Below are 7837 nucleotides of genomic sequence, written 5' to 3' on the forward strand. Positions count from 1 at the left end.
AGCTGATTAATTTGACGCTTCGTTTAAGAAATTTGGTGATCATTTGCCGAAGTTACCGAGCTTCGAAGTTTTAAATGTTACAATAGTTGTGTGTTTGAGCACGCAAAGTACTTTTTTTCGTGAAAATGCAAGAAGATGCAATCATGATTTGTTGCGACGTCTCAAACATCTCGACGAGCTGATTAATTTGACACCTCGTGTAAGAAATTTGGTGATCATTTGCCGAAGTTACCGAGCTTTGAAGTTTGAAATGTTACAATAGTTGTGTGTTTGAGCACATAAAGTACTATTTTTCTTGAAAATGCAACAAGATGCAATCATGATTTGTTGTGACGTCTCAAAGATCTCGAGAAGCTGATTAATTTGACGCTTCGTTTAAGAAATTTGGTGATCATTTGCCGAACTTACCGAGCTTCGAAGTTTTAAAAGTTACAATAGTTGTGTGTTTGAGCACGCAAAGTACTTTTTTTCGTGAAAATGCAAGAAGATGCAATCATGATTTGTTGCGACGTCTCAAACATCTCGACGAGCTGATTAATTTGACACCTCGTTTAAGAAATTTGGTGATCATTTGCCGAAGTTACCGAGCTTCGAAGTTTTAAAAGTTACAATAGTTGTGTGTTTGAGCACGCAAAGTACTTTTTTTCGTGAAAATGCAAGAAGATGCAATCATGATTTGTTGCGACGTCTCAAACATCTCGACGAGCTGATTAATTTGACACCTCGTGTAAGAAATTTGGTGATCATTTGCCGAAGTTACCGAGCTTTGAAGTTTGAAATGTTACAATAGTTGTATGTTTGAGCACATAAAGTAATATTTTTCTTGAAAATGCAACAAGATGCAATCATGATTTGTTGTGACGTCTCAAAGATCTCGTGAAGCTGATTAATTTGACGCTTCGTTTAAGAAATTTGGTGATCATTTGCCGAAGTTACCGAGCTTTGAAGTTTGAAATGTTACAATAGTTGTATGTTTGAGCACATAAAGTAATATTTTTCTTGAAAATGCAACAAGATGCAATCATGATTTGTTGTGACGTCTCAAAGATCTCGTGAAGCTGATTAATTTGACGCTTCGTTTAAGAAATTTGGTGATCATTTGCCGAAGTTACCGAGCTTCGAAGTTTGAAATGTTACAATAGTTGTATGTTTGAGCACATAAAGTAATATTTTTCTTGAAAATGCAACAAGATGCAATCATGATTTGTTGTGACGTCTCAAAGATCTCGTGAAGCTGATTAATTTGACGCTTCGTTTAAGAAATTTGGTGATAATTTGTCGAAGTTACCGAGCTTTGAAGTTTGAAATGATACAACAGTTGTGTGTTTCAGCACATAAAGTACTATTTTTCTTGGAAATGCAACAAGATGGAATCATGATATGTTGTGACGTCTCAAAGATCTCGTGGAGCTGATTAATTTGACGCTTCGTTTAAGAAATTTGGTGATCATTTGCCGAAGTTACCGAGCTTTGAAGTTTTAAATGTTACAATAGTTGTGTGTTTGAGCACACAAAGTACTATTTTTCTTGAAAATGCAACAAGATGCAATCATGATTTGTTGTGACGTCTCAAAGATCTCGTGAAGCTGATTAATTTGACGCTTCGTTTAAGAAATTTGGTGATCATTTGCCGAAGTTACCGAGCTTTGAAGTTTGAAATGATACAACAGTTGTGTGTTTCAGCACATAAAGTACTATTTTTCTTGGAAATGCAACAAGATGGAATCATGATATGTTGTGACGTCTCAAAGATCTCGTGGAGCTGATTAATTTGACGCTTCGTTTAAGAAATTTGGTGATCATTTGCCGAAGTTACCGAGCTTTGAAGTTTTAAATGTTACAACAGTTGTGTGTTTCAGCACATAAAGTACTATTTTTCTTGGAAATGCAACAAGATGGAATCATGATATGTTGTGACGTCTCAAAGATCTCGTGGAGCTGATTAATTTGACGCTTCGTTTAAGAAATTTGGTGATCATTTGCCGAAGTTACCGAGCTTTGAAGTTTTAAATGTTACAATAGTTGTGTGTTTGAGCACACAAAGTACTATTTTTCTTGAAAATGCAACAAGATGCAATCATGATTTGTTGTGACGTCTCAAAGATCTCGTGGAGCTGATTAATTTGACGCTTCGTTTAAGAAATTTGGTGATCATTTGCCGAAGTTACCGAGCTTCGAAGTTTTAAATGTTACAATAGTTGTGTGTTTGAGCACACAAAGTACTATTTTTCTTGAAAATGCAACAAGATGCAATCATGATTTGTTGTGACGTCTCAAAGATCTCGTGGAGCTGATTAATTTGACGCTTCGTTTAAGAAATTTGGTGATCATTTGCCGAAGTTACCGAGCTTCGAAGTTTTAAATGTTACAATAGTTGTGTGTTTGAGCACGCAAAGTACTTTTTTTCGTGAAAATGCAATAAGATGCAATCATGATTTGTTGCGACGTCTCAAACATCTCGACGAGCTGATTAATTTGACACCTCGTGTAAGAAATTTGGTGATCATTTGCCGAAGTTACCGAGCTTTGAAGTTTGAAATGTTACAATAGTTGTGTGTTTGAGCACATAAAGTACTATTTTTCTTGAAAATGCAACAAGATGCAATCATGATTTGTTGTGACGTCTCAAAGATCTCGAGAAGCTGATTAATTTGACGCTTCGTTTAAGAAATTTGGTGATCATTTGCCGAACTTACCGAGCTTCGAAGTTTTAAAAGTTACAATAGTTGTGTGTTTGAGCACGCAAAGTACTTTTTTTCGTGAAAATGCAAGAAGATGCAATCATGATTTGTTGCGACGTCTCAAACATCTCGACGAGCTGATTAATTTGACACCTCGTTTAAGAAATTTGGTGATCATTTGCCGAAGTTACCGAGCTTCGAAGTTTTAAAAGTTACAATAGTTGTGTGTTTGAGCACGCAAAGTACTTTTTTTCGTGAAAATGCAAGAAGATGCAATCATGATTTGTTGCGACGTCTCAAACATCTCGACGAGCTAATTAATTTGACACCTCGTTTAAGAAATTTGGTGATCATTTGCCGAAGTTACCGAGCTTCGAAGTTTTAAATGTTACAATAGTTGTGTGTTTGAGCACGCAAAGTACTTTTTTTCGTGAAAATGCAAGAAGATGCAATCATGATTTGTTGCGACGTCTCAAACATCTCGACGAGCTGATTAATTTGACAACTCGTGTAAGAAATTTGGTGATCATTTGCCGAAGTTACCGAGCTTTGAAGTTTGAAATGTTACAATAGTTGTATGTTTGAGCACATAAAGTAATATTTTTCTTGAAAATGCAACAAGATGCAATCATGATTTGTTGTGACGTCTCAAAGATCTCGTGAAGCTGATTAATTTGACGCTTCGTTTAAGAAATTTGGTGATCATTTGCCGAAGTTACCGAGCTTCGAAAATTTGAAATGTTACAATAGTTGTATGTTTGAGCACATAAAGTAATATTTTTCTTGAAAATGCAACAAGATGCAATCATGATTTGTTGTGACGTCTCAAAGATCTCGTGAAGCTGATTAATTTGACGCTTCGTTTAAGAAATTTGGTGATAATTTGTCGAAGTTACCGAGCTTTGAAGTTTGAAATGTTACAATAGTTGTATGTTTGAGCACATAAAGTAATATTTTTCTTGGAAATGCAACAAGATGGAATCATGATATGTTGTGACGTCTCAAAGATCTCGTGGAGCTGATTAATTTGACGCTTCGTTTAAGAAATTTGGTGATCATTTGCCGAAGTTACCGAGCTTTGAAGTTTTAAATGTTACAATAGTTGTGTGTTTGAGCACACAAAGTACTATTTTTCTTGAAAATGCAACAAGATGCAATCATGATTTGTTGTGACGTCTCAAAGATCTCGTGGAGCTGATTAATTTGACGCTTCGTTTAAGAAATTTGGTGATCATTTGCCGAAGTTACCGAGCTTTGAAGTTTTAAATGTTACAATAGTTGTGTGTTTGAGCAGACAAAGTACTTTTTTTCGTGAAAATGCAAGAAGATGCAATCATTATTTGTTGCGACGTCTCAAACATCTCGACGAGCTGATTAATTTGACACCTCGTTTAAGAAATTTGGTGATCATTTGCCGAAGTTACCGAGCTTCGAAGTTTTAAATGTTACAATAGTTGAGTGTTTGAGCACGCAAAGTACTTTTTTTCGTGAAAATGCAAGAAGATGCAATCATGATTTGTTGCGACGTCTCAAACATCTCGAGGAGCTGATTAATTTGACACCTCGTGTAAGAAATTTGGTGATCATTTGCCGAAGTTACCGAGCTTTGAAGTTTTAAATGTTACAATAGTTGTGTGTTTGAGCACACAAAGTACTTTTTTTCGTGAAAATGCAACAAGATGCAATCATGATTTGTTGCGACGTCTCAAAGATCTCGTGGAGCTGATTAATTTGACGCTTCGTTTAAGAAATTTGGTGATCATTTGCCGAAGTTACCGAGCTTTGAAGTTTTAAATGTTACAATAGTTGTGTGTTTGAGCACACAAAGTACTATTTTTCTTGAAAATGCAACAAGATGCAATCATGATTTGTTGGGACGCCTCAAAGATCTCGTGAAGCTGATTAATTTGACGCTTCGTTTAAGAAATTTGGGGATCATTTGCCGAAGTTACCGAGCTTGGAAGTTTGAAATGTTACAATAGTTGTGTGTTTGAGCACATAAAGTACTATTTTTCTTGAAAATGCAACAAGATGCAATCATGATTTGTTGTGACGTCTCAAAGATCTCGTGAAGCTGATTAATTTGACGCTTCGTTTAAGAAATTTGGTGATCATTTGCCGAAGTTACCGAGCTTCGAAGTTTTAAATGTTACAATAGTTGTGTGTTTGAGCACACAAAGTACTATTTTTCTTGGAAATGCAACAAGATGCAATCATGATTTGTTGTGACGTCTCAAAGATCTCGTCGAGCTGATTAATTTGACACATCGTTTAAGAAATTTGGTGATAATTTGTCGAAGTTAACGAGCTTCAAAGTTTGAAATGTTACAATAGTTGTGTGTTTGAGCCGACAAAGTACTTTTTTTCGTGAAAATGCAAGAAGATGCAATCATTATTTGTTGCGACGTCTCAAAGATCTCGTGGAGCTGATTAATTTGACGCTTCGTTTAAGAAATTTGGTGATCATTTGCCGAAGTTACCGAGCTTTGAAGTTTTAAATGTTACAATAGTTGTGTGTTTGAGCACACAAAGTACTATTTTTCTTGAAAATGCAACAAGATGCAATCATGATTTGTTGTGACGTCTCAAAGATCTCGTGGAGCTGATTAATTTGACGCTTCGTTTAAGAAATTTGGTGATCATTTGCCGAAGTTACCGAGCTTCGAAGTTTGAAATGTTACAATAGTTGTGTGTTTGAGCACACAAAGTACTATTTTTCTTGGAAATGCAACAAGATGCAATCATGATTTGTTGTGACGTCTCAAAGATCTCGTCGAGCTGATTAGTTTGACACATCGTTTAAGAAATTTGGTGATCATTTGTCGAAGTTAACAAGCTTCAAAGTTTGAAATGTTACGAAAGTTGTGTGTTTGAACACACAAAGTACTTTTTTTCGTGAAAATGCAAGAAGATGCAATCATGATTTGTTGCGACGTCTCAAACATCTCGACGAGCTGATTAATTTGACACCTCGTTTAAGAAATTTGGTGATCATTTGCCGAAGTTACCTAGCTTCGAAGTTTTAAATGTTACAATAGTTGTGTGTTTGAGCACACAAAGACTTTTTTTCGTGAAAATGCAAGAAGATGCAATCATGATTGGTTGCGACGTCTCAAACATCTCGACGAGCTGATTAATTTGACACCTCGTTTAAGAAATTTGGTGATCATTTGCCGAAGTTACCTAGCTTCGAAGTTTTAAATGTTACAATAGTTGTGTGTTTGAGCACACAAAGACTTTTTTTCGTGAAAATGCAAGAAGATGCAATCATGATTTGTTGCGACGTCTCAAACATCTCGACGAGCTGATTACTTTGACACCTCGTTTAAGAAATTTGGTGATCATTTGCTGAAGTTACCGAGCTTCGAAGTTTTAAATGTTACAATAGTTGAGTGTTTGAGCACGCAAAGTACTTTTTTTCGTGAAAATGCAAGAAGATGCAATCATGATTTGTTGCGACGTCTCAAACATCTCTACGAGCTGATTAATTTGACACCTCGTTTAAGAAATTTGGTGATCATTTGCCGAAGTTACCGAGCTTCGAAGTTTTAAATGTTACAATAGTCGTGTGTTTAAGCACGCAAAGTACTTTTTTTCGTGAAAATGCAAGAAGATGCAATCATGATTTGTTGCGACGTCTCAAACATCTCGACGAGCTGATTAATTTGACACCTCGTTTAAGAAATTTGGTGATCATTTGCCGAAGTTACCGAGCTTCGAAGTTTTAAATGTTACAATAGTTGTGTGTTTGAGCACGCAAAGTACTTTTTTTCGTGAAAATGCAAGAAGATGCAATCATGATTTGTTGCGACGTCTCAAACATCTCGACGAGCTGATTAATTTGACACCTCGTGTAAGAAATTTGGTGATCATTTGCCGAAGTTACCGAGCTTCGAAGTTTGAAATGTTACAATAGTTGTGTGTTTGAGCACACAAAGTACTATTTTTCTTGAAAATGCAACAAGATGCAATCATGATTTGTTGTGACGTCTCAAAGATCTCGTGGAGCTGATTAATTTGACGCTTCGTTTAAGAAATTTGGTGATCATTTGCCGAAGTTACCGAGCTTTGAAGTTTTAAATGTTACAATAGTTGTGTGTTTGAGCACACAAAGTACTATTTTTCTTGAAAATGCAACAAGATGCAATCATGATTTGTTGTGACGTCTCAAAGATCTCGTGGAGCTGATTAATTTGACGCTTCGTTTAAGAAATTTGGTGATCATTTGCCGAAGTTACCGAGCTTTGAAGTTTTAAATGTTACAATAGTTGTGTGTTTGAGCAGACAAAGTACTTTTTTTCGTGAAAATGCAAGAAGATGCAATCATTATTTGTTGCGACGTCTCAAACATCTCGACGAGCTGATTAATTTGACACCTCGTTTAAGAAATTTGGTGATCATTTGCCGAAGTTACCGAGCTTCGAAGTTTTAAATGTTACAATAGTTGAGTGTTTGAGCACGCAAAGTACTTTTTTTCGTGAAAATGCAAGAAGATGCAATCATGATTTGTTGCGACGTCTCAAACATCTCGAGGAGCTGATTAATTTGACACCTCGTGTAAGAAATTTGGTGATCATTTGCCGAAGTTACCGAGCTTTGAAGTTTTAAATGTTACAATAGTTGTGTGTTTGAGCACACAAAGTACTTTTTTTCGTGAAAATGCAACAAGATGCAATCATGATTTGTTGCGACGTCTCAAAGATCTCGTGGAGCTGATTAATTTGACGCTTCGTTTAAGAAATTTGGTGATCATTTGCCGAAGTTACCGAGCTTTGAAGTTTTAAATGTTACAATAGTTGTGTGTTTGAGCACACAAAGTACTATTTTTCTTGAAAATGCAACAAGATGCAATCATGATTTGTTGGGACGTCTCAAAGATCTCGTGAAGCTGATTAATTTGACGCTTCGTTTAAGAAATTTGGGGATCATTTGCCGAAGTTACCGAGCTTGGAAGTTTGAAATGTTACAATAGTTGTGTGTTTGAGCACATAAAGTACTATTTTTCTTGAAAATGCAACAAGATGCAATCATGATTTGTTGTGACGTCTCAAAGATCTCGTGAAGCTGATTAATTTGACGCTTCGTTTAAGAAATTTGGTGATCATTTGCCGAAGTTACCGAGCTTCGAAGTTTTAAATGTTACAATAGTTGTGTGT

This window comes from Euwallacea fornicatus, unplaced genomic scaffold, assembly GCF_040115645.1.
Source record: "Euwallacea fornicatus isolate EFF26 unplaced genomic scaffold, ASM4011564v1 scaffold_57, whole genome shotgun sequence".
Taxonomy (NCBI): Eukaryota; Metazoa; Arthropoda; class Insecta; order Coleoptera; family Curculionidae; genus Euwallacea; species Euwallacea fornicatus.